Here is a 22,560-nt window from a genome sequence, read left to right as displayed (position 1 = left end):
ACTGGGAGAGGGAGAGGCCAAAGCAAGGATTTTTGGGATCACAGCCATGATTCCATCCTGCAGCAGAGCTGCTCTCCTGCAGGCAGGAGCATCCCCATCCCTGAGCCCATGGCCAGTTCATGGGGGCCTCACCTTGGCATCTGCCGGGGGGCTCAGCAGGATGGTGAAGAGCAGGGCCACGCTGAGCACAGCGACCTTCATCTTCCTCTTGGCCTGGGCAGCGCTGGCTGAGGCTGCACAAGGGCAGGAGCACATTTATCCCTGCCGGGACTCCTCCCTGCCCCCTCCCCGAGAGCCCCCGGGGCAAAGCCCGGCTGGGCACAGCCCCCAGCCCTGGCCACAAGCCCAGCCCTGGCACAGAGTCCATCCCGCCTGCGGCACCCATCCAGCCACCTTCCCCGGCATCCCTCCAGCTTCCTGCACGGGGCAGCTGCCCCTGGAAGGGCCCAGGCCCCTGGGGGTGCCAAGGGGGTGGGCAGGGAGCTGAAAGCAGCTGCATACCCTGTGGGGACAATCCCACAACAACACAATCCATCCTCCAACAGCCCCCAAAGCCTGATCCCCCCATGTCCTCCTGCCCATCCCTTCCCAGAGCTTTCCCTCTGGGACACCCCAGAGCTCAGCCCAGCCCCAAACCCAGCGTGTCTGAGCACAATTGTCCCTGTTCCTACTCCAGCCCCATGGGGAAAGAAGGGGGCTACCACTGAACATGATTTGGGAAAATCCCACCAACTTAGGTGGGAGAACAATGGGGGACCTGGGCAGTGGGAACAGCCCCGTGACTGGGATCTCCAGGCACTGGAGGCACTGGGGAACACTGGGCAATGTTTGGCACCTGGAGACAAGGGGTAGGCTTGAAGAATTGCTCGGGTGTGTCAGTTCCCAGATCCAGCCCACCCCATTTCCCAGCACTGCAGGCTCCAAATGGGTCCAGTCTCCAGCCCCAGAACAGAGGCCAGGGGGGAAGATCCCCTGCCTTGGCCCTCCCTTTGTCACACCCGGGGCCACCCACATCACCTGGGTCCTGCTCTGCAGAGCTGCCCCACACGGGGGGGGGTTCCAAGGGACCCCATCCCCAACAAGGCTCCATGTCCAGCTCTGTCCCTGGCTGGGACTTGGCCACAGCTCCCCACAGGCCCTTGTCCCCACACGGTGTCTGTCCATGGCCCTGGGCCCACGCCAGCGCTGGCCCTGGGCAGGATGTGGCCATGCAGGGGGACAGGGTGAAGGGGCTCTTGTCCCCAGGCAGCCACTTGGAGCTAATTGGGCAAACAGAGCTCCCCTGCCAGCAGGAGGGGTGTTTGTCCCTGCCAGCACCTCTGATAAGCCCTGTTTGCCCATGGCCTGAGGCAGCAGGAAGCCATTCAGCAATCCCGGGGCTTTCCAGCCCTGTCTGATCCGGGCAGTCTGGGAATGGGGGAGGGCAAGGCAGCCTGGACACCTGGGCTCCCCCCAGGCCTGGCAGAGCAGGGCAGAGCTGGGGGCACGGGCAGGAGCAGGTCCTGGGGCACCCCACAGCCCTGGGGCTCCCTTGCTGCCCTCAGGACAGGCCGGAGCCCAGAGGTGGGGGCAGCGCCCAAAGCCTTGCTGAGCTCCAGGCACACAACACCCACAGCTCTGCTCTCCTCCTGCCAGCCAGCTGGGCCATCCTAGATGGCAATCGGGTGGGTCAACCCTTGGTGAATCCGTGCTGACCACTCCTGATCCCCTTCCTGTCATCCACGTGCTCAGACGGCCTCCAGGATGAGCCATTCCAGCCCATTCCAGGGATGGAGGTGGGGCTGACTGGCCTGCAGCTCCCTGGGTCCTTCTTGCCCTTTTGGAAGAGTGGGATGACACTGGCTCTCATCCAGCCCTCAGGCCCCTCTCCTGACTGACACAGCCTTTCAAAGATCACCAGCAGTGGCCTCCCTGTGGTGTCCAGCAGCTCCCTTAGCACTCCCAAATGCATCTGACAGGGCCCATGGACTTGTGGATGCCAAGTTTGCCCAGGAGATCTCAACCCAGATCCCCCTTGACTACGGGAAAGTCTTTCTTCCACCATTTCTTTTCACTGCTCTCCTGGGTCAGAGACTCCTCAGGGCTGGTTTTCTGTTCCAGAAGGGGCGACTCCACCGCTCCCCTTCCTGGCCTGCTTTGCCAAAACCCCTGGAGCTGTTCATGACAACACTCCAACCCTGGAGCCGTCCCACCATCTCTCTGGGAGATCCAGGTCTCCAACTGCACAGGATCTCTAAATCTCTGTGTTTGTTTCCCTACCTTGTGCTTTGCTCTCCAGGCACTTCGCTGAGGTGTTGGAGAGGGTCTGTTTGCCAGGAGGGTTGCCAGAGGACACCCCCTTGTCAGGCCTTGAGGCCGCTCCCTGGGCTGCTGGACCTTCCTGAAAGTTTCCCCACTGGAGCCTTGTCTTGGTGCCTGGTTGGTCTCCAGAACTCTGCCCTTCCCATGTCTTTCCTAGTTGAAATCCCTCCTTCCCAGTTTGGCTCAGACACCCGTGTCCCATTTCTTGAGGTGGATCCTGTGTCTCCCAATCCCCTGCTGATCTCCAAACAGGGTACCATGGTTCCTCTGGAAACTCCTTCTCCGTCTGATATGTGCCACTGTCATTCAAGCTGTGCTTCCCAATCTCCATCCACTTCCAAATCCATCCAGCAGCCCATGGGACAGGAAAATAATGCTCTGGTTTAGCGCTCTGCCTACGAGGGTGTGAGAAGTACTTTTAGGAGTCTCGAGCTGGGGATCAAAGGGTCTGGTGGTGAAAACCTGTCTTGGGTTCTGAAGGCAGAGGAAGGTTTGCCTGATCCACAGGGAATCCCAGGTGTCCCTGGGTTTGTTCCCATGATGATACAGATGCCTGTCACGGCTTCAAAGAAGTAAAAATACCCTGAGAAGTGGTTCCTGAGAACTGTCAATGGCTGACTGTTGTGTGACCTTCCGGGGCATTTGTTAAGGTTTCTCTCTTTCCGGGGCACTGTGGGGCCAGAACAGATCTATTGTGGGACAGCTGGGAAAACATTCCAGGCAACTGCCTTGACTATTTGCTCTGGAACTTGCCCAAGGAGGCGGCAGTGCCCAGGAAGATTTTCCTCTGGACTGTTTCTGCTTTGTGCCCCATTTGTTAGAGACCAGAGTGTGCCAGGGGGGGATTATTGCCCAGAGGCACATGTGCCATGACATCATTGGTGTGCTGAATTCGTCTGGACAGGAATGAAGGAACTGCCCACAGGGTCATCACTGAGGAACATTGACGCAGGAGAGGCCCAGGCTGCCTTGGAGATGCCAGTCAGGGGCAGGGCACTGGACACCAACTGAACATGTGCCAACAGCCTGGGGTTAACAAGCTGGGCAGGCTGGGAGGCTCCCAGGGCAGGTGGGTTGGCCAGTCAGCTGCAGGACCTGAGTGGGAACCCCACTGCCTCCCTCGGGGCTGTGTCTCAGCACATGTCCCAGCGTTTAAGGATGTCTTCCCCTCTCCTGCTCACCACTGTCTCAGCCAGGAAGAGCTGACCTTTTCCTGCTCCAGGGAAAGGCTGTTGGTGGCACAGCCCAAGTGTCACCCCGAGGTTCTGTCTGTGGGACTGGGGCTTGGCCATGAGGGAGTGGGAGGGGAAACCTCCCTGGAGACTGGAAGCTCAGGTCCAGAAACTGGAAGGAAAACCAAAGGCCAAAAGCATTTGTGCAGGAGAACTCCTGCTCCAGTGTCTGTTGGGCAGAGGAGAAGGGCTGGTCAGACTTTTGACCCTGCTCAAGGTACTTCTGCTTTGCAGTAACAAACCCCAGAAATCAATCCCCTGAGCAGGAACAGGGTCAGCCTGGCCTCAGAAAGGGGCCCTGAGGGTTCCTGGGATGTGTGGGATCAATGGCCTGGCACATCAGCCCCACGGGAACAGAAATCTCTGCTGGGCACTGGTGCAGAGTGAGCTCTGAAACAACCCGTGACAAAGGGGCAGAATCCATCTTTTTCTCTGGAGGGATGGGAGGATCCCATGGAGTGTCTGTGTTGGAGGCTGAGGATGGTCTGATTGGGAAGGAGTGGCCAAAGCTCCCTGTTGTGACTGGCCTGGAGGCTCCATTCATCCTTGGTAGAGAACAACTCCAGAGAGAGTCTGTCAGGGACCCTCATGGAACCAGTGGGCTCTTGGCAGAGCTGCCTGGAGAAGGGAGAAGATTCAACAACTTGGGTCCCTTGCCTGGGTCCTCAGAAGAGACTTCCCCTGTGGGGATGCAGCAGGTCAAAGGGCACCCAGTGTGCCAATTACCACTCTGACAGATGGCCAAGGACAATATCACACCCACCGGGACTTCCTGATTCCCTTCCATGAGCTGATCGGTGACTGGAGAGCAAAGGATTGTTCAGGAAGGCTCACTTGCCCTTTAGCAGTCCCATCTGGCCAGTGCAAAAGTGTAATGGGGAGTGGAACCCTCCCTTGGGCTTTGAAAAGCATCTTCTGGGGGCACAACACCCCTGAAAGGACTAAACCATGGAATGGGACTCATGAGAGCAGAGTGGGAAAGAGAAATGGCCTGCAGAGGAACAGGGAGGGCCAGGACAGAGAATCTTCACCCCTGGCCTCTGCTCTGGGGCTGGAGACTGGACCCATTTGGAGCCTGCAGTACTGGGAAATGAGGTGGGCTGGATCTGGGAACTGACACACCCCAGCAATTCCCCAAGCTTTCCCCTTGTCTCCAGGTGCCCAACATTGCCCAGTGCTCCCCAGAGCCTCCAGTGCCTGGAGATCCCAGTCACGGGGCTGTTCCCACTGCCCAAGTCCCCCATTGTTCTCCCACCTAAGTTGGTGGGATTTTCCCAAATCATGTTCAGTGGCAACCCCTTTCTTTCCCCATGGGGCTGGAGTGGGAACAGGGACAATTGTGGACAGACATGCTGGTCTGGGGCCTGGGTCAGCTCTGGGGTGTCCCAGAGGGAAAGCTCTGGGAAGGGATGGGCAGGAGGACATGGGGGGATCAGGCTTTGGGGGCTGTTGGAGGATGGATTGTGTTGTGTGGGATTGTCCCCACAGGGTATGCAGCTGCTTTCAGCTCCCTGCCCACCCCCTTGGCACCCCCAGGGGCCTGGGCCCTTCCAGGGGCAGCTGCCCCGTGCAGGAAGCTGGAGGGATGCCGGGGAAGGTGGCTGGATGGGTGCCGCAGGCGGGATGGACTCTGTGCCAGGGCTGGGCTTGTGGCCAGGGCTGGGGGCTGTGCCCAGCCGGGCTTTGCCCCGGGGGCTCTCAGGGAGGGGGCAGGGAGGAGTCCCGGCAGGGATAAATGTGCTCCTGCCCTTGTGCAGCCTCAGCCAGCGCTGCCCAGGCCCAGAGGAAGATGAAGGTCGCTGTACTCAGCGTGGCCCTGCTCTTCACCATCCTGATGAGCCCCCCAGCAGATGCCAAGGTGAGGCCCCCATGAACCGGCCATGGGCTCAGGGATGGGCCCCTTCCCTATCCAGGGTTCCCCTCCAGGGGCTCCCTCAGCATTCCCCAGCAACCCAACCCAGGGCAAGGCCACTTTCTTCGGGCCACAATTCCCTCTCTCCTTCCCCTTCCCACAATTCAGCTCCTGCTGCTGCAGCTCCGCTTCCTCACGGGATGCTTGCACCCGGCTCCGTCCTGGCACAGTCCCAACACTTCCTGCTCTTTCTGACCCCAAATCCCACCTTTTTGGGACTCCCCATCCCATCCTCTTGGTCCCCTTGGGCATCTCCCCACCATCTCCTCTCTTTCCCAGTCGAGGCAAAGGCCCAACCCAAACTGGGTGGAACTGGGCCAAGCCCAGTTGAGTCCAAGGAGGACAAACAGGCCCAAGCTCCACCCTGGGCTCAAGTGGGACAAGGCCTGGCCAGGCTGAACTGGCACCAACTGGGAAATGCCCTGCCATGGCCCCTTCCCAGGGCCTTTCCTCCAGGCTTTGCCCTCAATGCCTTGCCTTTCCCCCTGCACTGGTGTCCCCAACTTGCCTGGGAGCCGCAATCCCAAAGAGCCCCGCTCAGCCCGGGGGGCAGCCGGGGCTGGAGGGGGTGGGGACACCCGTGTCCCCCCCAGCCCCACAAGGCCAACCCCAACCAAGCCTTTGCTCTCCTCCTGCAGCCCATTGAGGCCAGTGGCGAACTCTGCGAGTTGGTAAGTCTGGGAGTTGGGGGGCACCCAGTGTGGGAAGTGGGGGGCACTTTGGGCCCCCCATCCCTTCCTGGCATTGGGGACACCCCAGTGACCAGTGACATCTCCCTGTTTCTCTACAGGCAGGCATCATCGGTGGCCCAGTGGGTACCAGGGCTTGTGCTGGGCCCAGACCCTCCCCTCTGGTGGCCACCACCCTCCAGGCCATCCCAGTGCTCCCCAGTCCACCCCAGTGTGCACCGGGGAGGCCCCTTCCTAAGGGCCCCCACTCTATTCCCACACACCCCAGTCCACCCCACCACACACACACTGGGCATCATTCCCACACCATTTCTTCCCTTCTTTCTCCTCTAATCCTTTCCCTTTCCCATTGCCCATGACACTCGTGTCCAGAAATCCCATTCCTTGACCCCTCAGTCCCAAACTCCCTCCCAGTCCCTTCCAGTTTTCTCCCCTTCCCCATTTCTCCTGCCCCCACCCCTGCCCTGCTTCATTCCCTGGGTCCCCTCCACTGCAATCCCTTCCAACTCACCCGCATCCCCCACAGTCCCATCCCTTCCACACCCCAATGCCCATCCTGTGGGATCCCCAATTCCCCCCACTTCACCCTCTTTGAGTCCCCTCCTCCTCCCCCCACCCTCCTGCAGGCCCTGAATTCCCCTGGCTCTCCTTGTCTCCATCCCCACCCTGGGCCCTGCAGGAACAGGGATCCCGGGGGAAACTGGGTGCAGTGGGGCTGGGGGGAGCAGAAGGGATTTTTCCCCTCAGACCAGGGGCCAACCATGGGCTGGGGGGTCTGGGGACCCCCGTGTCCCTCCCCCAGCCCCACAGGGGCCAATCGTCCCTTTGCTCTCCTTCCCCAGCCACTTGCAGGAATAGGAGGAGCTGGATGTCTCCAGGTAAGTCCTGGAGTTGGGATGTCCCCAGTGTGGGAAATGGGGTGAAATGTAGTCCCTCCATCCCTTCTGGGCCTTGGGACACCCAAATGACCAGTGACACCTCACGCTCTCTCTCCAGGGAGACATCAATATCCATCGAGTGAAGAGGCCTGAGGTGGGTATCCCGAGTTCTGCTGGGCCCAGACCCTCCCCTCTCATGGCCACGACCCTCCCTGGCATCCCAGTGTGTCCCACTCCAACCCAGTTGTGTCTCTAACCCTGCCTTTGTCCCCAGTCCCTCAAGGTTGACCTGGGGAAGCTGCTGCGCCAGTGACGCTCGGCTGCCTCTCTGCATGTCCAGGTGAGAAATATGGGAGGGTCCTCAGCCCCCCAAAGGAGCCTGGCAGGGCTGTCCCTGCTCCGTGTCCCGGGGCAGCTGGACAGAGCTGCCCCCAAGCCTGGCCTTGCACTGGGGGCTCTGCAGACCCCCAGGCTCACCGGGAGGGCAGGGAGGGGCTCGGGGAGGTGTCAGAGCATCCCAGACTCAGGGGCTCTGGGGTCACATGGATCTCAGCATCCAATTCCCTTCTCCTGCCCCAGTTCCCTGCAGACAGACAGGGTGGGGACAAGGCCCCTTCCATGTCCCTGTGGACACCGGGGGTGACGTTTGGGGCTCTGTCTTTCAGGACTGGAAGTGGTGGTGACACCCGTGTCCTGGCCCCCTCCAGCGGCATGAGGAGATGATCATCCCTGGAGGACCCCCCTGATCCCCTGGGTGCCCTGGCAATTTCCCTGCAAGAATCAATAAACCCCTGCAGCAAAACAAATGCTCTGTGTCTGTCTGGGTGTGTGTGTTCCCACCTCCACGGGTGCCTTCCCGTGTCCATGTGTGTTCCCACGTCCCCTGGGGCACCCGGTGGTTTGGGGGCACAGCGGGAAACAGGGTCTGACTGGGGCTGTCCAAGCACCGTCCCCAAGGAGCACAGCTTGGTGTTGGGGCAGGGGAGGGTCAGGGACAATCAGCCAAGGCCCCTCAGTCCTTCCCTGGGCTCTGGGAGGGATGGGAAAGGGGATCAAAGGAGCCAGCGGGTGTCAAATGCCCCCAGATGTCAAGGGCCAGGCTCGGGGCTGAAGGGATGGAGAGCAGCCCTGCATCCAAGGCCATGGGGATAGTGGGGGATGAAAAGCAGGATGGGAGCCAGCAATGGGAGCTCACAGCCCACAACCCCCCGTGTCCTGGGCTCATCCCACAGCATGGGCAGCAGGGGAGGAGGGTTCTGCCCCTCTGCTCCGCTCAGCTGAGACCCCCCTGCAGTGCTGCCTCCAGCTCTGGGCTCCTCTGGCTGTCTGCAACGCACCCACCCGCAATGGCAATGGTTTGGGGGGATTCCCCTGCCAGCCCTGGCATCTCCTGCAGCTCCATGGGCTCCTCAGCACAGCAAAGACACGCACCTCTTGGGGCACTTCCAGAGGAGGCCACCAAGGGGATCACAGGGTTGCAGCACCTCTCGCATGGAGACAGGCTGAGAGAGTGGGGGCTCTTCAGCCTGCAGAAGAAAAGCCTGTGGGGAGACCTCCTTGGGGCCTTCCAGTACTTCAAGGCAGCTTTTTAGAAACAGGTGGGCAAAGGGTTCAGTAGGGCCTGTCACAATAGGACAGGGGGTGAGGGAGTTAAACTAAAAAAGTGCAAGTTCAGACCAGAGATAAAGAAGAACTATTTTCTAGTGAGAATGCTGAAACACAGGAAGACATTTGCAGGGAGGTGGTGGATGCCCCATCCCTGCAAACATTCAAGGCCAGGTTGGATGGGGCTCTGAGCAAGGTGATCTGGGAAAGATGTCTCTGCTCCCCCTCCAGGGGATCCCCTGCCCTGTGCTCTTGGCTACCACAGTGATGGGCAGCTCTCAAAGGATGCAAGTGCCCAGAGAGCAGAGGGAACACACAGGACCTCTGTTAGCAGGGACATCTTCAGATGAGATGGGAATAGTTTGGATCAACACGCTCAGGCTCCCCTGTTTTGCCTCTCTGTAGTTGCACACAACGTTTGGAAGAGACTGATAACCACGAGGTCCCACAGTGTCACAGGGTCCCCTTGGTGACAGGAGGTCGTGAAGTGTCCCACGGACTTGTGGGGGTAGAGTTTTTGGAGGTGTTTTCTGACCCAATCTTCCTTGAGCAAGGCAATGTCTTCCTTCCAACATTCCTATAGCCTGGTCTCCCGGGCCAGAGATCCCTGAGGGCTGCTCTTGTCAGTGCAAAGGTGTTCAGTAACTCTGCCTTCTCTGCATCCTTGCCATGAGCAGAGTGGCTCAGGGGGCTCCTGGGGGTCTCTGCACACGAGATCCCCCTCACACTCTTAAGGGAACTTCCCAGGCTCACCATTCCCAGGACTCCCTGGCAGTCACTCTCCCACCAGCCCAGACTGGCACTGCTGACACTCAGGCCCCTTCCCAGCAGCAGCAGCTCCAGTGACCCGACGGGTCCCCTGTGACTCCCCACACCCCCCACTCTCACAGTCAGACCAGGTTTCCTCACTGCTTCCACCCTAGGTTTCCCATGGCAGAGTCTCATGTCTTAGAAACAATAAAACATTTCATTCCTGGAGAAGAAACAGAGATACAGGCTGAGCTGGTGCCTTGGGGATGGATCCCCAACAAAAAACTCCTTGGGGTTTTATCCCCTCACACTCCAAGCACACAAACTGCTCTTCCTGCTGAGTCCTGGGCTCCTGCCATGTCTCCAGGTGTCCTCTCCCTTGGCTGCTCCAGGGTCAGCAGTTCACGGCCTTTGGGCTGAGGCCCCTCACCCAGAGCTCATCCCACAGCTCCAACTGCAGCTGCTCCCTGAGCCACCTGCACCCACGGGATTCCTCAGCCCTGGGCACCACGAGGCTCCTGACAGTGTCCCAGGGTCCCTTGAGTTCCATGAAGCCCTGTGGTGTCACAGTGGCCCCTTGGTTCCATGAGGTTCCACAGTGTCCCAGGGCTCTACACTGGACATGATGGGGGAGGGGCACAAGATCAGGCTTGTTCAGGGAATTCTGTGGGATAACATGAAAAACTTAGAGGGACAAGGTACCCGTGAGGGCCCCTCTGACTTATCTGAATTTTAATTTCCTGATGGTGCTAAAACCACCACACCTGCTGTCATGGTTTGAGATAGCCCCAAAATCCAATTCCCTAGCTCCATTCCCCCTCCCACATCTCAACCTAATGTGAGATGGGTTTTTCCAGACAAAACACACCAGACTCAAAGTGGGGGAAAGGGAATATATTACAATGACTATACAAATAAATACCATATCACATTATACACATGATCACAACTATCTCTACCATGACATATAGTATTTACAGTGGACCAGATCTCTTCTCCCCTCCAAATAAAAGTCCAGGAGGGAAAGAAGGACAGATCCCTTCCAGTCCTGAACAGCAGCATCTTCTGAGGCAGCAGTCTGTCTGTCTTCTCCACATGCAGCAGCTGATAGCTGGATTTCTGCCAGCATCCACGAGGGAGGTATTCAAGCCTCTCTCGGCCCCATCGCCTCCAACCGAGGGGTCTTCCGTGGGCTTCGTAACCCCAGACAAGGTCGTATCACCACGTCATATCACGAAGACACAGGGGGGTCTTCGTGACGGTCTGGTATCTCCAGGAGACTCAGCTCCTTGCAGGGCCTCTGTGCCCTGTCTCTCAGGCTGCCACCGTGGCAGCAGTGCGAGGGGGGGGAGCCAAGGTCAACTCCCCCCACATTCCTCTGGCCGTCCCGGTCCAGCTCCGGGATGTCTTTTGAGCTTCTTGGCTCCTCTCTCTCTCCAGTGCTGCATGTCTAAAACTCTTCTCCTTAATAGGAGTCCATGTCCCTCTTCTCCAAGAGGGGTCTCAAGGGAGTTTTAGGGGATCTGGTACAGTCTTACCCCCAGAACTCTGTCTCTCAGGCTGCTGGCTCTCTTTCTCCTCGGCTCTCTTTCCAGGAGTCTTCTCTGCAGTGCTGCATGTTGTTTCTGCTGCTCCTTCAGTTCAGGTGTTATCTATCCTGGCTCTCTGCCACCGTTTCTCTGGTCAGTGCCTGCTGCTGCTCTGCGCCCACGGAGAAAACATCTCCCGGCATAACTACAGGCACCTAGCCCAGCTTTATGCTGTTCCAGGTCCCTGCAGCCCCCAACCAGGGGTTGGGGGGCCCCAGAGGGGCTCAGAGCCCCTTCCTCGTGGCTCTACAACATGGCCACCTCTCCAACAACAACCCAAACTACAACTCATCTCTTCCTGTGAGCTTGTGGTATGTTTACATTTCTGCAGGAGCGCCCATTGGGCAGAACTTCAAAACTTCCAGGGGTTTCCACCCCTTGGGGTCTACCACTTTTCTAGCCTCTGGGGGAAAACAGGGTTCAAACCATGACACCTGCCACGCACCAGGAAAGATGGAATGATGCAGTGGGTGCTGGGACCTGCCAACATTGGGATGCACATTTAGCAAAGGCCCCCTGGTCACTCAGCACCGGGGGATGTGCCAATCAGGCTGGCCCTGTCCAGTCCAAGTTTTTACGTGCCATGGAAAGGGATAAATTTCCTGTAGTGCACATTAAAAACATGTTGAGAAGACAGTCTGGGTTATTCCTGCTTCAGGCAAAGGGAAGTGCACCCGTGGGATTCACGTTGCTCAAGGACACGGATGCGCTTGGTGGGGAAGGAGGGTAAGATGAGAAATCCAGTGTGTGCCTCGAAGGGACTGGATTTTGGGTGAGAACAGCCAAGGAATTCAGGTGTATTACGGTGGTAACTCTCTAACACTGCATTCTCACTGCTGTGGCGACTCTTTGCCACAGGGGATGGGTGTATGTGCTGGTTTAAAAGTTAACCAGCAGGGGGAATGAACTCAACTCAAAGGAGAGATTATAAGTCAGAAAAACAATTTATTAAAATAATACAGTAAGTACAATAATACAAACAAACAATTGGTCTCAACCCACAAAAACCCAAATGTATAACCCAGTGCCCTGGGGCCTGAACAAAGTGGTGTTCCTTGGGCCCTGTTTGAGTCCAAAGTAAAGGGAGAGGGGAAGAACCTGCTGGTGGGAGAGCTGCTGCAGTCTGGCCAGAACTGGTGATCGCAGTCCAGTGGTGGTCTAAGTCTGGTTGAGAGCGATGAGATGCAGCCGTCCTCTGGATCCCACGAGTGGGTTGAAAAATGTTCCAAAACTCCAAGATTATATATCCTCCAGTTCAGGCAGGAATGTTCAGTGCTCCCCTCAGGGCGGGGAGTTCCACAAAGGGTGTGAGGACAGAAACATCCTCCTATCTCACAGGCCTCTTAACACCTAGTTTATAGCCTGAGGAGTCAGGCTCTATGGGCAGAGGGTGCGAATATTCTATTGACAACAATAGTCTAGTTTCTGGGAAATGACATGGAAGGCTATAGAATACAGTTTTGGGTTACACCCACCATGATGAACTGATCTCAGCTGTCCTAACTAGGACACCAGGGCAAGAAGGTTCCCTGTGCCAGGGCTGGCTGTGGGGTGGGAAGGTGGGGGTGCAGCCAGGGGTGCCCAGGGCTGTGGTGCAGAGCAGGGTCCTGCCCCCAGGGCTCTGTGTGCTGGGGCAGGGACTCTGCTGCCTGCCAGGGTCAGCTCTCAGCCTGGCCAAGGAGCTGCCACGGGGCTGGGGGAGAAGGGGTGGGTGGAAGGAGTGACCCCTCAGGGCAGGGCAGGGCAGGGCAGGGCCCTTCAGCTGCAGGGTCAGGGCTCCTCACAGCTTCAGCTCCACCTCCTCCATTTCCAGGGGCCCTTCTCAGGAAGCACATCCCCCCCGAACACCTCCCCCTTCCCAGCCACCGCAGGGGTCTGGGATCTGCTCTGCAGCCCCTGCCCAGGCAGAGCTGCCCCTGGGCACTGGGCTGGGGACGGCTCTGGCAGCACTGGCAGGGAGCTGAGCTGGGCCCAGGGAGGGGCTGCTGGCAGGAACAGCTCCTCACCCAGAGACAGGCAGGCAGGGACAGGGAGCTGCTGCCACAAGTGCTGGGCAGGGGGATGTGGGCCCCTCCCTGCTGTCCCTGTGGCACAGACCCCTTCCCTGAGCAGCTCCTGCCTGGGCTCCTTTCCCAGCCTAAGCAGAGCCTGTGCCCTCAGGCCATGGCCCCTGGGCTGTGCATTGCCCTGCAGCAGCCAGAGCCCAGGCAAGGACAAGGCCCCCATTTCCATCTCTCTCTGGGTGTCCCTCCTCCCTTGGCAGCCGCATTGTGGCATTTCCCTGCCATCCCCTGTTGTCTGGGCTGTTCTTCTTCTCACCATTGGCTTTTCTCAGGCAGTGCAGGGGCTTTGGGGTGGCAGGTTCCTGTCCAGACACAAACCCTTTGGGTGCTGCTGTGGGGATGTGTCTGTGGGAGCAAAATGCCCAAGTGCCCTCCAGGCAACTTCAGGACATTCAGCTGCTTCCCCGGGTGTCCTGCAGGGTGTCCTCCAGAAAGGCACAGCTCTGCCATAGTATCTCTGTGCTGTCTGGGATCCCCATGGAGAGGACACCTCGGTGGTAGAGCCATAGAAATGCTCTGGGCAGCTACATTGATCCCTCTGTGTAGCAGTCTGGGAGAAGAAAGAGGAGATCCTAATCAGGCACCCTGAGAAAAGACAAGGAGTCTGTCAATCTGCCCTTTCAGCCTGGATTCCTCTGCTCCCAGAAAGGTCCTGTCTCTTTTTAAGGGAGCTCCTTAGTGTGATCCTCCCTCAGCTCCAAGCTGCCAGCGAGGGGTGGCTGAGAACAGGAGTGATGGCCAGCGTAGTTCTTCTCTCTGCACTGAGACCATCCCTTTGCCTCCCAGGACCCACGAGATTTCACTTGGAGAACATCAGAAACGTCAGGGATTTCACCCATCCAAATTCACTCCTAAATGTGCCAAGTGAAACTGTAACAAAACTACAGCAAATCCCCTCAGCTCTGCTCTGCAGTTGGGCAAACTGTGAACAGCAGGGCTGGAAACGCTTTGATGTGTCACAGGCACATTTAATCTCGGATCACCCCGTGTCCCGAGCTGCCTCTCACAGCAAGGAGGATTCCTCGGGAGCCTGTCACAGGGTCCCTGCTCTCAAAGCCCCCATCAGCCAGCAAAACCCAGAGCTCATGGGAGGGGGAGGCAGAGAGGTCTTCCTAAAAAGAGAGACACATTTTGCCAATAGAGTCTGACCTGACTCAGTCCTGCCTTTTCCTCCTCAACAGAAAACCACACCCTGAGGCAGCCCCAGAGCTGGAGGCAGCACTGCAGGGGGGTCTCAGCTGAGCGGAGCAGAGAGGCAGAACCCCCCTGCCCTGCTGCCCACGCTGTGGGATGAGCCAGGACACGGGGGGGGTTGTGGGCTGTGAGCTCCCATTGCTGGCTCCCATCCTGCTTTTCATCCCCCACTATCCCCATGGCCTTGGATGCAGGGCTGCTCTCCATCCCTTCAGCCCCGAGCCTGGTCCTTGAGATCTGGGGGCATTTGACACCCGCTGGCTCCTTTGATCCCCTTTCCCATCCCTCCCAGAGCCCAGGGAAGGACTGAGGGGCCTTGGCTGATTGTCCCTGACCCTCCCCTGCCCCCGACACCAAGCTGTGCTCCTTGGGGACGGTGCTTGGACAGCCCCAGTCAGACCCTGTTTCCCACTGTGCCCCCAAACTGTGCCAGCAGTGCCAGGGCCTGTCCCTGCCTGTGATCCCAGCACGGACACACAGCAGGACTGTGACCAAGCTGCCGGAGCACTCAGGCCTTGCACCCACAGAGGGCTGGGAAGGGGAATGGGGAACTGGAAAGACCACACGTGGAAAGAGCAAGAGCCCCTGGCCCTGGCCCTGCTGCTGGGCTGGGAATCTCTTCCCTCCTCCTCTGCACAAAGGCACTGCCCCTGCAGCTCCAGAGAAGGGCTGAGGAAGCATCTTGGACACACAGGTCACTGCAGGGCACTTGATTTTCTTGAAATACACAGGGATCGTGGCACCTCAGTGTGTCTGTACACAGCAATGGTAGGTACTGGTGTAGCAATAGATGACTAATGACATTCCTTTATAGAAAACAGTAACACAAGTTAAAACAAAAAAGGAATGCAAATATAAAATACAGCAATACAACAACAAAATGGACACGTGGCACAAAGCAGTCTGACATCCTGGATACTGAAAAGCATCCAGTCATTTTCCTCCAGGCACCCTTGAGGTCCTGGTTCCTCCTGGGGGGGTTCAGTGCTGGAGGCACCACCGAGTCCAGAACTGACCTCAGCAGTTCCAGCAGCGGGGAGGAGATGGAGGGGGGCTTCAGGTGGGCAAACCTGACAGTGCTGACAAACAGGGAGACCACAGCCAGGGGAGGGAGGCCCGTGGAAAAGGCTCTAAAAATCCCTCCCCGAAGTTCACGCTCTCTGCACTTTGGGGTTCTGGGGGTCCCCCCGTTCAGGCTGTTGCAGGTCCCTCGTGTTTTGGGGGCCCCCTCTCCGGGTTCTGCCTTTTCCGGGCTGCTGCAGATGCCGGGAATCCCCGGGGTCCCCCCTCTCGGAGCCCCCTCTTCCAGGGGCCGGGGGTCCCCGGCCCCCCCACCCCTCTGGGCTCCCCCTCTCCGCGCTTCCCCTCCCGCCCCCCCAGGCTGCCGGGGGTCCCCCAGCTCCGCTGTCGCCCCTCTCTGCTCTCCCCACTCCGGGGGCCCTAAAAAAGGGGCTCGTCGCGTCCCCCCCCGCCGGCACCGGGCTGACAATGGGGGCGGCGGGGCCTGACCCCGCAACACCGACCCCCACCGCGGGGGGTCCCCGCATCCCCCCGCCCACCTCCCGCCTCTGCCGGGAACCCACCCCGGGATCCCCCCCAACCAAACCACCTCCCGGGGACCCCCCGAGGACCATTTGCGGCTCAGCCCCAAACATCCCCCCAAAACCCCCCGCACACCCCCAACCCACCGCAGCCGAGCTCCCCCTCCCCGCCCGCTCAGGGGGGCGATGCTCCTCCTCTTCCTCCCCCTTTGCCTCTGCCCGCTCCTCCTCCCCTCGCTCCATCCCCGAGCCGGGAGCTCGAGGTGAGTTGGGGGGCCCCGATGGCAAAGGGGCAGAGGGGAAGGAGAAGAGGGGCTGGGAGCCCCAAAGTGAGCGAGAGAGGGGGTGGGTCAGTGCCAAAGCAGCGGGGGGCGACGGGCAAAGGGTGGGAGAGGGGAAGAAGGGGAGGTGGGAGAGCGGCAAAGGGGTTCCCGTGGGGGTCCCTTCGTGTCCCCACAGCTCGATCCCTGGAGAGGAGGGACCCCCGGGCCCCAGCGGCTGATGGGGGCCGGGATGTTTGTTGGGAATTCCCGGCAGGCCGAACAAAGGCCCCGGCCACGCGTCGGGAACTCTTTGATTGTCCCCAACAGTGGCGGGAGTTCCCCAATTCCCGCCCCCCAAAGTGGGGAGGTGGGAGAGGGGGAAGCCTGGGAGTGTTTTTTGGGGTGAGTGTTGGGGCTGTCGGGGGGCAGAGTGCTGGGGAAGGGGGTTTTGGGGGATGCCAGGGCCGAGGAAAGGGGAGTGCGGGGCTCTGGAGAGGTGGGATGGGGGGTCCGGGGAGATCCCCTGCCCAGGGGTCGGCGGTGTGGGGGAAAGGGAGGTCCTGGGGGTCGGGAGAATGGGCAGAACCCGGGGTTCAGGGGGTCCCCCCGTGTTCCAAAGAAAAGGGTCCTGTGGGTTGTGGAAAAGGCAGGCCTGGGGGTGCAGGGGGTAGCAGCGTGAAGGAAAAGCAGGGCCTGGGGGCTGGGAGAGGCGGGCTGGGCGGGAAAGGAGGTTGCAGGGGGGTCTTAGTGCAGAATAAGGGGGTGCCAGGGGGTTCCTGTGGCCAGGAATGGGGCTTTGGGGGTGTCCCAGAGGGAAGGCAAAAGGGGGGCTGTAGGGACTGGGAGAGGAGGCCCAGGGGGTCTCTCGGGTCCTTGTGTCCAGGAAAGGAGGGTGCAGGGGCCTCCAGTGTGAGGGAAAGGGGGTTCAGTGGGTGGGGAGAGCCGGGATGTGCAGGAAGGGCAGTTCAGGGGTGCCGGGTGTTGAGGAAAGGAGGGGTTGGGGAGTGGGAAAGGCAGGAGTGGGGGTGGAGGGGGTGGCAGGGCGAAGGAGAAGGGAGGGTGTGGGGACTTGGAGAGGTGGGATGGCTGGGAAAGGGGGTGCAGGGGGGTCCTGGAGCTGAGGAAGGGGGTGAGAGTCCCAGTGTTGGAGAGGAGGTGCAGGGGGGTCCTGATGGGCAGGAATGGGGGTCCAGGGAGTGGCAGGGTAAAGGAAAAGGGAGTCTGGGAGAGGCAGGATGGCTGGGAAAGGGGGTGCAGGGGGTTCTGTAGCCGGGGAAGTGGGTGCAGGGGGTGGTGGTCTGGATAAGGGGGTGAAGGGGGGACCTGGTGTCCAGGAATGAGGCATTCAGGGGGTCCCTGGGACACTCCAGGAGCACCCTGCAGGATAAGGCAGGAGTGGGGAACTGGGCAGACAGGGAGATTTTGGGGTCAGAGTCGTCCCAAGGTCAAGGCAAGGGAGAAACGGGGAGAGCTGTGAGAACTGGGAAGGGGCTCCAGGGGGTCCCAGGGTCAAGGAAAAGAGGGTCTGAGGATGAGATGAGGTGGGATAGCCAGGAATGGGGGGCCAGGGGTCCCCAGGGTGAAGGAAACAGGGGGATGGAGGGACTTGGATGAAACAAAGCAAGGCCTGAAGAGTTAACTTAGAATGCATACTCTGAGCAAAGAAACAAAGAACTAAGTTTCAAGGACTAGTGGAAGATAACACATACATAAATCTGACACACTGACACAAAAGAACAGAAAGTAAGAGCTCCAAAAATGCTAACACACTCATAAATAGACATATGGAAGGAACACAGGGAGATAAGGGGAAAGAGAAGGACCAGAGTCCAGAATCTCCTGCCAAATATCAGAAACTCCTGCCAAATACATGTTGGAGTCAGCCAAATTAAGGAAAGTTCAAAAGTTTACCCAGAAAGAGGAGTAAAGCAATGACCCCTGAAGCTGAAGTAACAGCATGTACCCCCGAAATTCTCCACAAAATGATGACTGCGCCCCTTACTCCGCCCTAACTCCGCCTGCTATGAATATTATAACTAGATTTTGCAATAATATGAATATGCATAAAACGATGATGTAATCTCTCGCAAAAATTGTATAAATAGTCTGGCTTTTCACTGAGTGCTTTGAAACTCTTTGTCCAGCGCGAGCTGGGAGTTCCCCAATGTTGCATAAAATAATTACCTTGCTGCTTAAAGACTAAACCTTGTCTCTGATCAGTTCCTCTGCACCTTTTGGGGCACAAATTCGTCATCAGGGAGAGGTGGGATGGTGAGGAAAGTGGGGGCAGGAGGGTCCTGGAGTCAAAGAAAGAGGGGTGTGGGGTCTGGAAAACTGGGACTGGCCAGGCAAGGGGGGACTGGCCCAAACGGGGGGACCCCCAGAACCACAAAGTGGAGAGACCTGAGATGGGGAACTCCTGGAAGGGTTTTTTTGGTCTGAACCTTGGAGTTCTGGGGTTTTTTTTTTGGCTGAGACTTGGTGTTTAGGAGTTTTTTATGGACACGAGGTGCTTGGGGACTTCTAGAGATGGACTTGGGCGGGAGGAACCCCCAACTCAACGTGCTCACCTCTTGTTTTTCCCCCCACAGCAGGATTTCTCCTTCCCAAAGCTTGGCCAGATGAAGGAGGCTGCAAGAAAGAGGAAGATGCCGTTGGCCCCCCAGGCAGGTGAGGAGGAAGTCAGTGCCCCTTTGCCCTGTCTTGTCCTGTATCTCCCAGCCCAGCATCGCCCCCGGCTGCAGGACAACCCCGCTGCCGCCGCCGTCCTGCCAGGGCCGGATTTGGGGGGATGTCCTTGGCCTTCCCTCTGGGCCGGAGGCAAATCCCCTCCCTGAGCTTCTTCCTTCCACTCCTCGTTCCTTTTCCTTCCTTCTTCCTGCTCCTTGTTCCTCCCTCTCCTTCCTCCTTATGTTTTTTCCTTTCTCTCCTTCTTCCTTCTCCTTCCTTTCTCTCCTTTTTCTTTCTGTTCCATCTTCTGCTTCCTTTCTGTCATTCCTTGTCTCCTTGCACCTTCCTTCTCTCAGGACCAGCATGCCCAGCAGGACCAGGGCAGTGGTTCTTCTCCTGTACTTGGCACTGGTGAGGCCACACCTCGAGTGCTGTGTCCAGTTCTGGGCCTTCTTCTTCCTTCCTTCTTCTTCCTTCTTCCTTCTTCCTCTCCTTGTTGCTTTTTCTTCTTGTTCTTTCCCTTCATATTCCTTCCTCTCCTTCTTCCTTCTCTACCCTCCTTCCTCTCTGTCTTCTTGCTCCTCCCCCTTCCCTCTGGGCCGGAGGCAAATCCCCTCCCTGTCCTTCCTTCCTGCCCCAGGCCCCGAGCTGAGGACGGAGGGCACAGAGGACAAATCCCCCTGGCAGACCCTGGTGGGAGAGGCCGTTTTGAAGGGCTCCACAGCGCAGGAAGGCAGCGGGGAGGAAAAGGGCCGGAGATCCCTCAGGAGGAGGGGCTCCAAAGCCAGCCCAGGGTGCTCTGAGGAGGAAAGAGCCAGCCTGTGCCGGGAAGGCGGCCGGAGCGTGAGCCGGAGCTCCGAGCTGGTGGTGCAGGAGCACGTCACTGCCGTGGAGAAGACCTACAAGTGCCCCAGCTGTGGGAAGAGCTTCTGCAACAGCTCCAACCTCCTTGCCCACCAGCGTGTCCACACTGGCGAACGGCCCTACGAGTGTGCGGAATGTGGGAAGACCTTCATCTATGGCTCCCACCTCTTCACCCACCGCCGGGTGCACACGGGGGAACGGCCCTACAAGTGCTTGGAATGCGGGACGGGCTTCACCGTCAGCTCCCACCTGATCCGCCACCAGCAGATCCACACTGGGGAACGGGGGCCCCAACCCTACAAATGTGGGGAATGCAAGAAAGCCTTTAGAGACAGCTCTGGCCTCATTGCCCACCAGCGCGTGCACACGGGGGATAAGCCCTACAAGTGCTCAGAATGTGGGAAGAGCTTCAGCATCAAATCCAACCTGACCCAGCACCAGAAGACCCACACGGGGGAATGGCCCTACCAATGTCTCGAGTGTGGAAAGAGGTCTCGGAGCAGCTCGGACCTCCTCAAGCACCAGCAGACACACACGGATGAGAAGCCCTTCCGCTGCACTGACTGCGGGAAGGGCTTCAAACGCAACTCCACCCTTGTGAAGCACCGACACAGCCACACCGGGGAGAGGCCCTACAAGTGTGAGGAGTGTGGGAAGAGCTTCACCCACAGCTCTGCCTTGACCAAACACCAACAGACCCACCAGTAAGGGAAGCCGTGTGAGTGCCCCAACTGCATGAAGAGCTTCATCTGCTGCTCCAACTCCATCACCTGCTGGAGGACCCACCTTGGGAACAGGCTTGGTGACCCACATTCCCAGTGACCCACCTTGGGAACAGGCTTGGTGACCCACATTCCCAGTGACCCACCTTGGGAACAGGCTTGGTGACCCACATTCCCAGTGACCCACGTTGGGAAGACCCCTGGCTGGTGGACTGGCAGGATAGTCCCAGCCTGGCCAGACCCAAGGTCCAATCAAACTCATAATCAAGCTGTCACACAAGATCAGCTGCTGGAGCCAGGGTGTTGTCTCAGTGTTAACTCTGCTAAAACCATCCTGATTGGTCCAACGTTGAACACACACCCTGCTGGTTGAAGTCTGAGTTAACAGATAAGCTGAGAGCTGGCTTGGAAAGGCGGGCCTGGCACTCAATCACTTTATCCTATAAAAAGTCCAGTCCCCTGTCATTCAGTCGAGTTCTTTCTTACAAAACCCTCTCTGGGGGGTGTGTGGAGATTCCTCCCTTGGCTGGGGATGCCCTCCAAGGTCACTTCTTGAGGCTGAGAAGAAGATCTCCCCACGAGCTTTGGTCTGGGTGAGTTACATCACATCTCTACTTAATAATTATTTCTGTTTTCCAGCTTTAATAGAACTGCTTCAATAAATACTTCGTTCCAGTGCCCTGTACTGCTTTATGCTTTATTAGACTCTACTAGTAGACTTTTAGTGTTTATATTGTTTTAGTGTTTCCGTTGTGCAGTAAATAGTTCTGATTAAGGTTTTTGTCTGATCATTTGTATAAAGTACAGTATTCATTTTATATAAATATTCTTGTTTTACCATCATTAAAACCTGCAGGACAAAGTGGTTTAAGAGCTCTTTAATTCCTTTAAATTTAAACCGTGAACACATCCAGGGCTAAGAGAGGATTCAGCTGCACCCAAACCCTTCCCTGGGAAGGAGTTCGGAAAGCCAGGGAGTCCTTCCTGCACCTCCAGACTCTCTGGCAAGGCTTTGCTTTTTAAAACTTAGTCTGAGCCTTCCACTCTCCCGTGACGGGGTCTCCACATCCTCCTGGTTCCCCTTGTGTCGTGGTTTGACCCTGGCCAGATGCCAGGGGCCTGTTGAAACCACTCCACTACCCTCCTGTCTGAGTGTAAATAGACTGGAATGTTTTGCTAAGGAGGATGAGTTATGAAGTAGACCAAAGTCCTCTCTCTCAGCAATTGTCAATCCAAAATTAAGAGGCTCCAATTGAGGAAGTATGGAAAAAAGGAAGAAATAACAGCCCTTTAGTAAAGGATACATGTGTATTGGCAAAACCAGCAAGAGAACACAAACCCAACTAAACAATAATCCTGTGCCCAAAAAGTCCCCTTCAAAAAAAGGAAAGAGTTTGATACTTCCCTGTGCTCTGGCGCAATTCCAATCCCGGTTGGCAGGAGCTGTTGGATCCCCGGAGGGGCGGGGCCTGCAGTGCTGGGTGTTGGCCAGCAGGGTGCGCTGTTGGATCCCCGGAGGGGCAGGGCCTACAGTGCTGGGTGTTGGCCAGCAGGGGGAGCTGTTGGATCCCCGGAGGGGCGGGGCCTGCAGTGCTGGGTGTTGGCCAGCAGGGGGCGCTGTTGGATCCCTGGAGGGGCGGGGCCTGCAGTGCTGGGTGTTGGCCAGCAGGGGGCGCTGTTGGATCTCTAAGGGGCGGGGCCTGCAGTGCTGGGTGTTGGCCAGCAGGGGGCGCTGTTGGATCTCTAAGGGGCGGGGCCTGCAGTGCTGGGTGTTGGCCAGCAGGGGGCGCTGTTGGATCCCTGGAGGGGCGGGGCCTGCAGTGCTGGGTGTTGGCCAGCAGGGGGCGCTGTTGGATCGCTAAGGGGCGGGGCCTGCAGTGCTGGGTGTTGGCCAGCAGGGGGCGCTGTTGGATCTCTAAGGGGCGGGGCCTGCAGTGCTGGGTGTTGGCCAGCAGGGGGCGCTGTTGGATCCCTGGAGGGGCGGGGCCTGCAGTGCTGGGTGTTGGCCAGCAGGGGGCGCTGTTGGATCGCTAAGGGGCGGGGCCTGCAGTGCTCGGTGTTGGCCAGCAGGGGGCGCTGTTGGATCTCTAAGGGGCGGTGCCTGCAGTGCTGGGTGTTGGCCAGCAGGGGGCGCTGTTGGATCCCTGGAGGGGCGGGGCCTGCAGTGCTGGGTGTTGGCCAGCAGGGGGCGCTGTTGGATCTCTAAGGGGCGGGACCTGCAGTGCTCGGTGTTGGCCAGCAGGGGGCGCTGTTGGGCCCCGGATCGCAGCAAAAGCCGAAAATGGAG

The 22,560-nt window shown here is 58.4% G+C and overlaps 1 protein-coding gene and 1 pseudogene across 1 annotated transcript in view; both read left to right on the top strand.

The window, feature by feature from the left end:
* LOC127461967 (ankyrin repeat domain-containing protein 26-like) overlaps window positions 1-22,560 on the top strand; it is a 64,546-nt gene that overhangs the window by 20,484 nt on the left and 21,502 nt on the right. The window lies entirely within an intron of this gene.
* LOC127461974 (zinc finger protein 239-like) lies at window positions 16,002-21,517 on the top strand (annotated as a pseudogene).

This window comes from Manacus candei, unplaced genomic scaffold (genome assembly GCF_025592945.1).
Source record: "Manacus candei isolate 608988 ecotype Guabito, Panama unplaced genomic scaffold, ASM2559294v1 h1tg000117l, whole genome shotgun sequence".
In the NCBI taxonomy this organism is placed as follows: domain Eukaryota; kingdom Metazoa; phylum Chordata; class Aves; order Passeriformes; family Pipridae; genus Manacus; species Manacus candei.
This window is presented reverse-complemented; position numbering and strand designations above follow the sequence as displayed.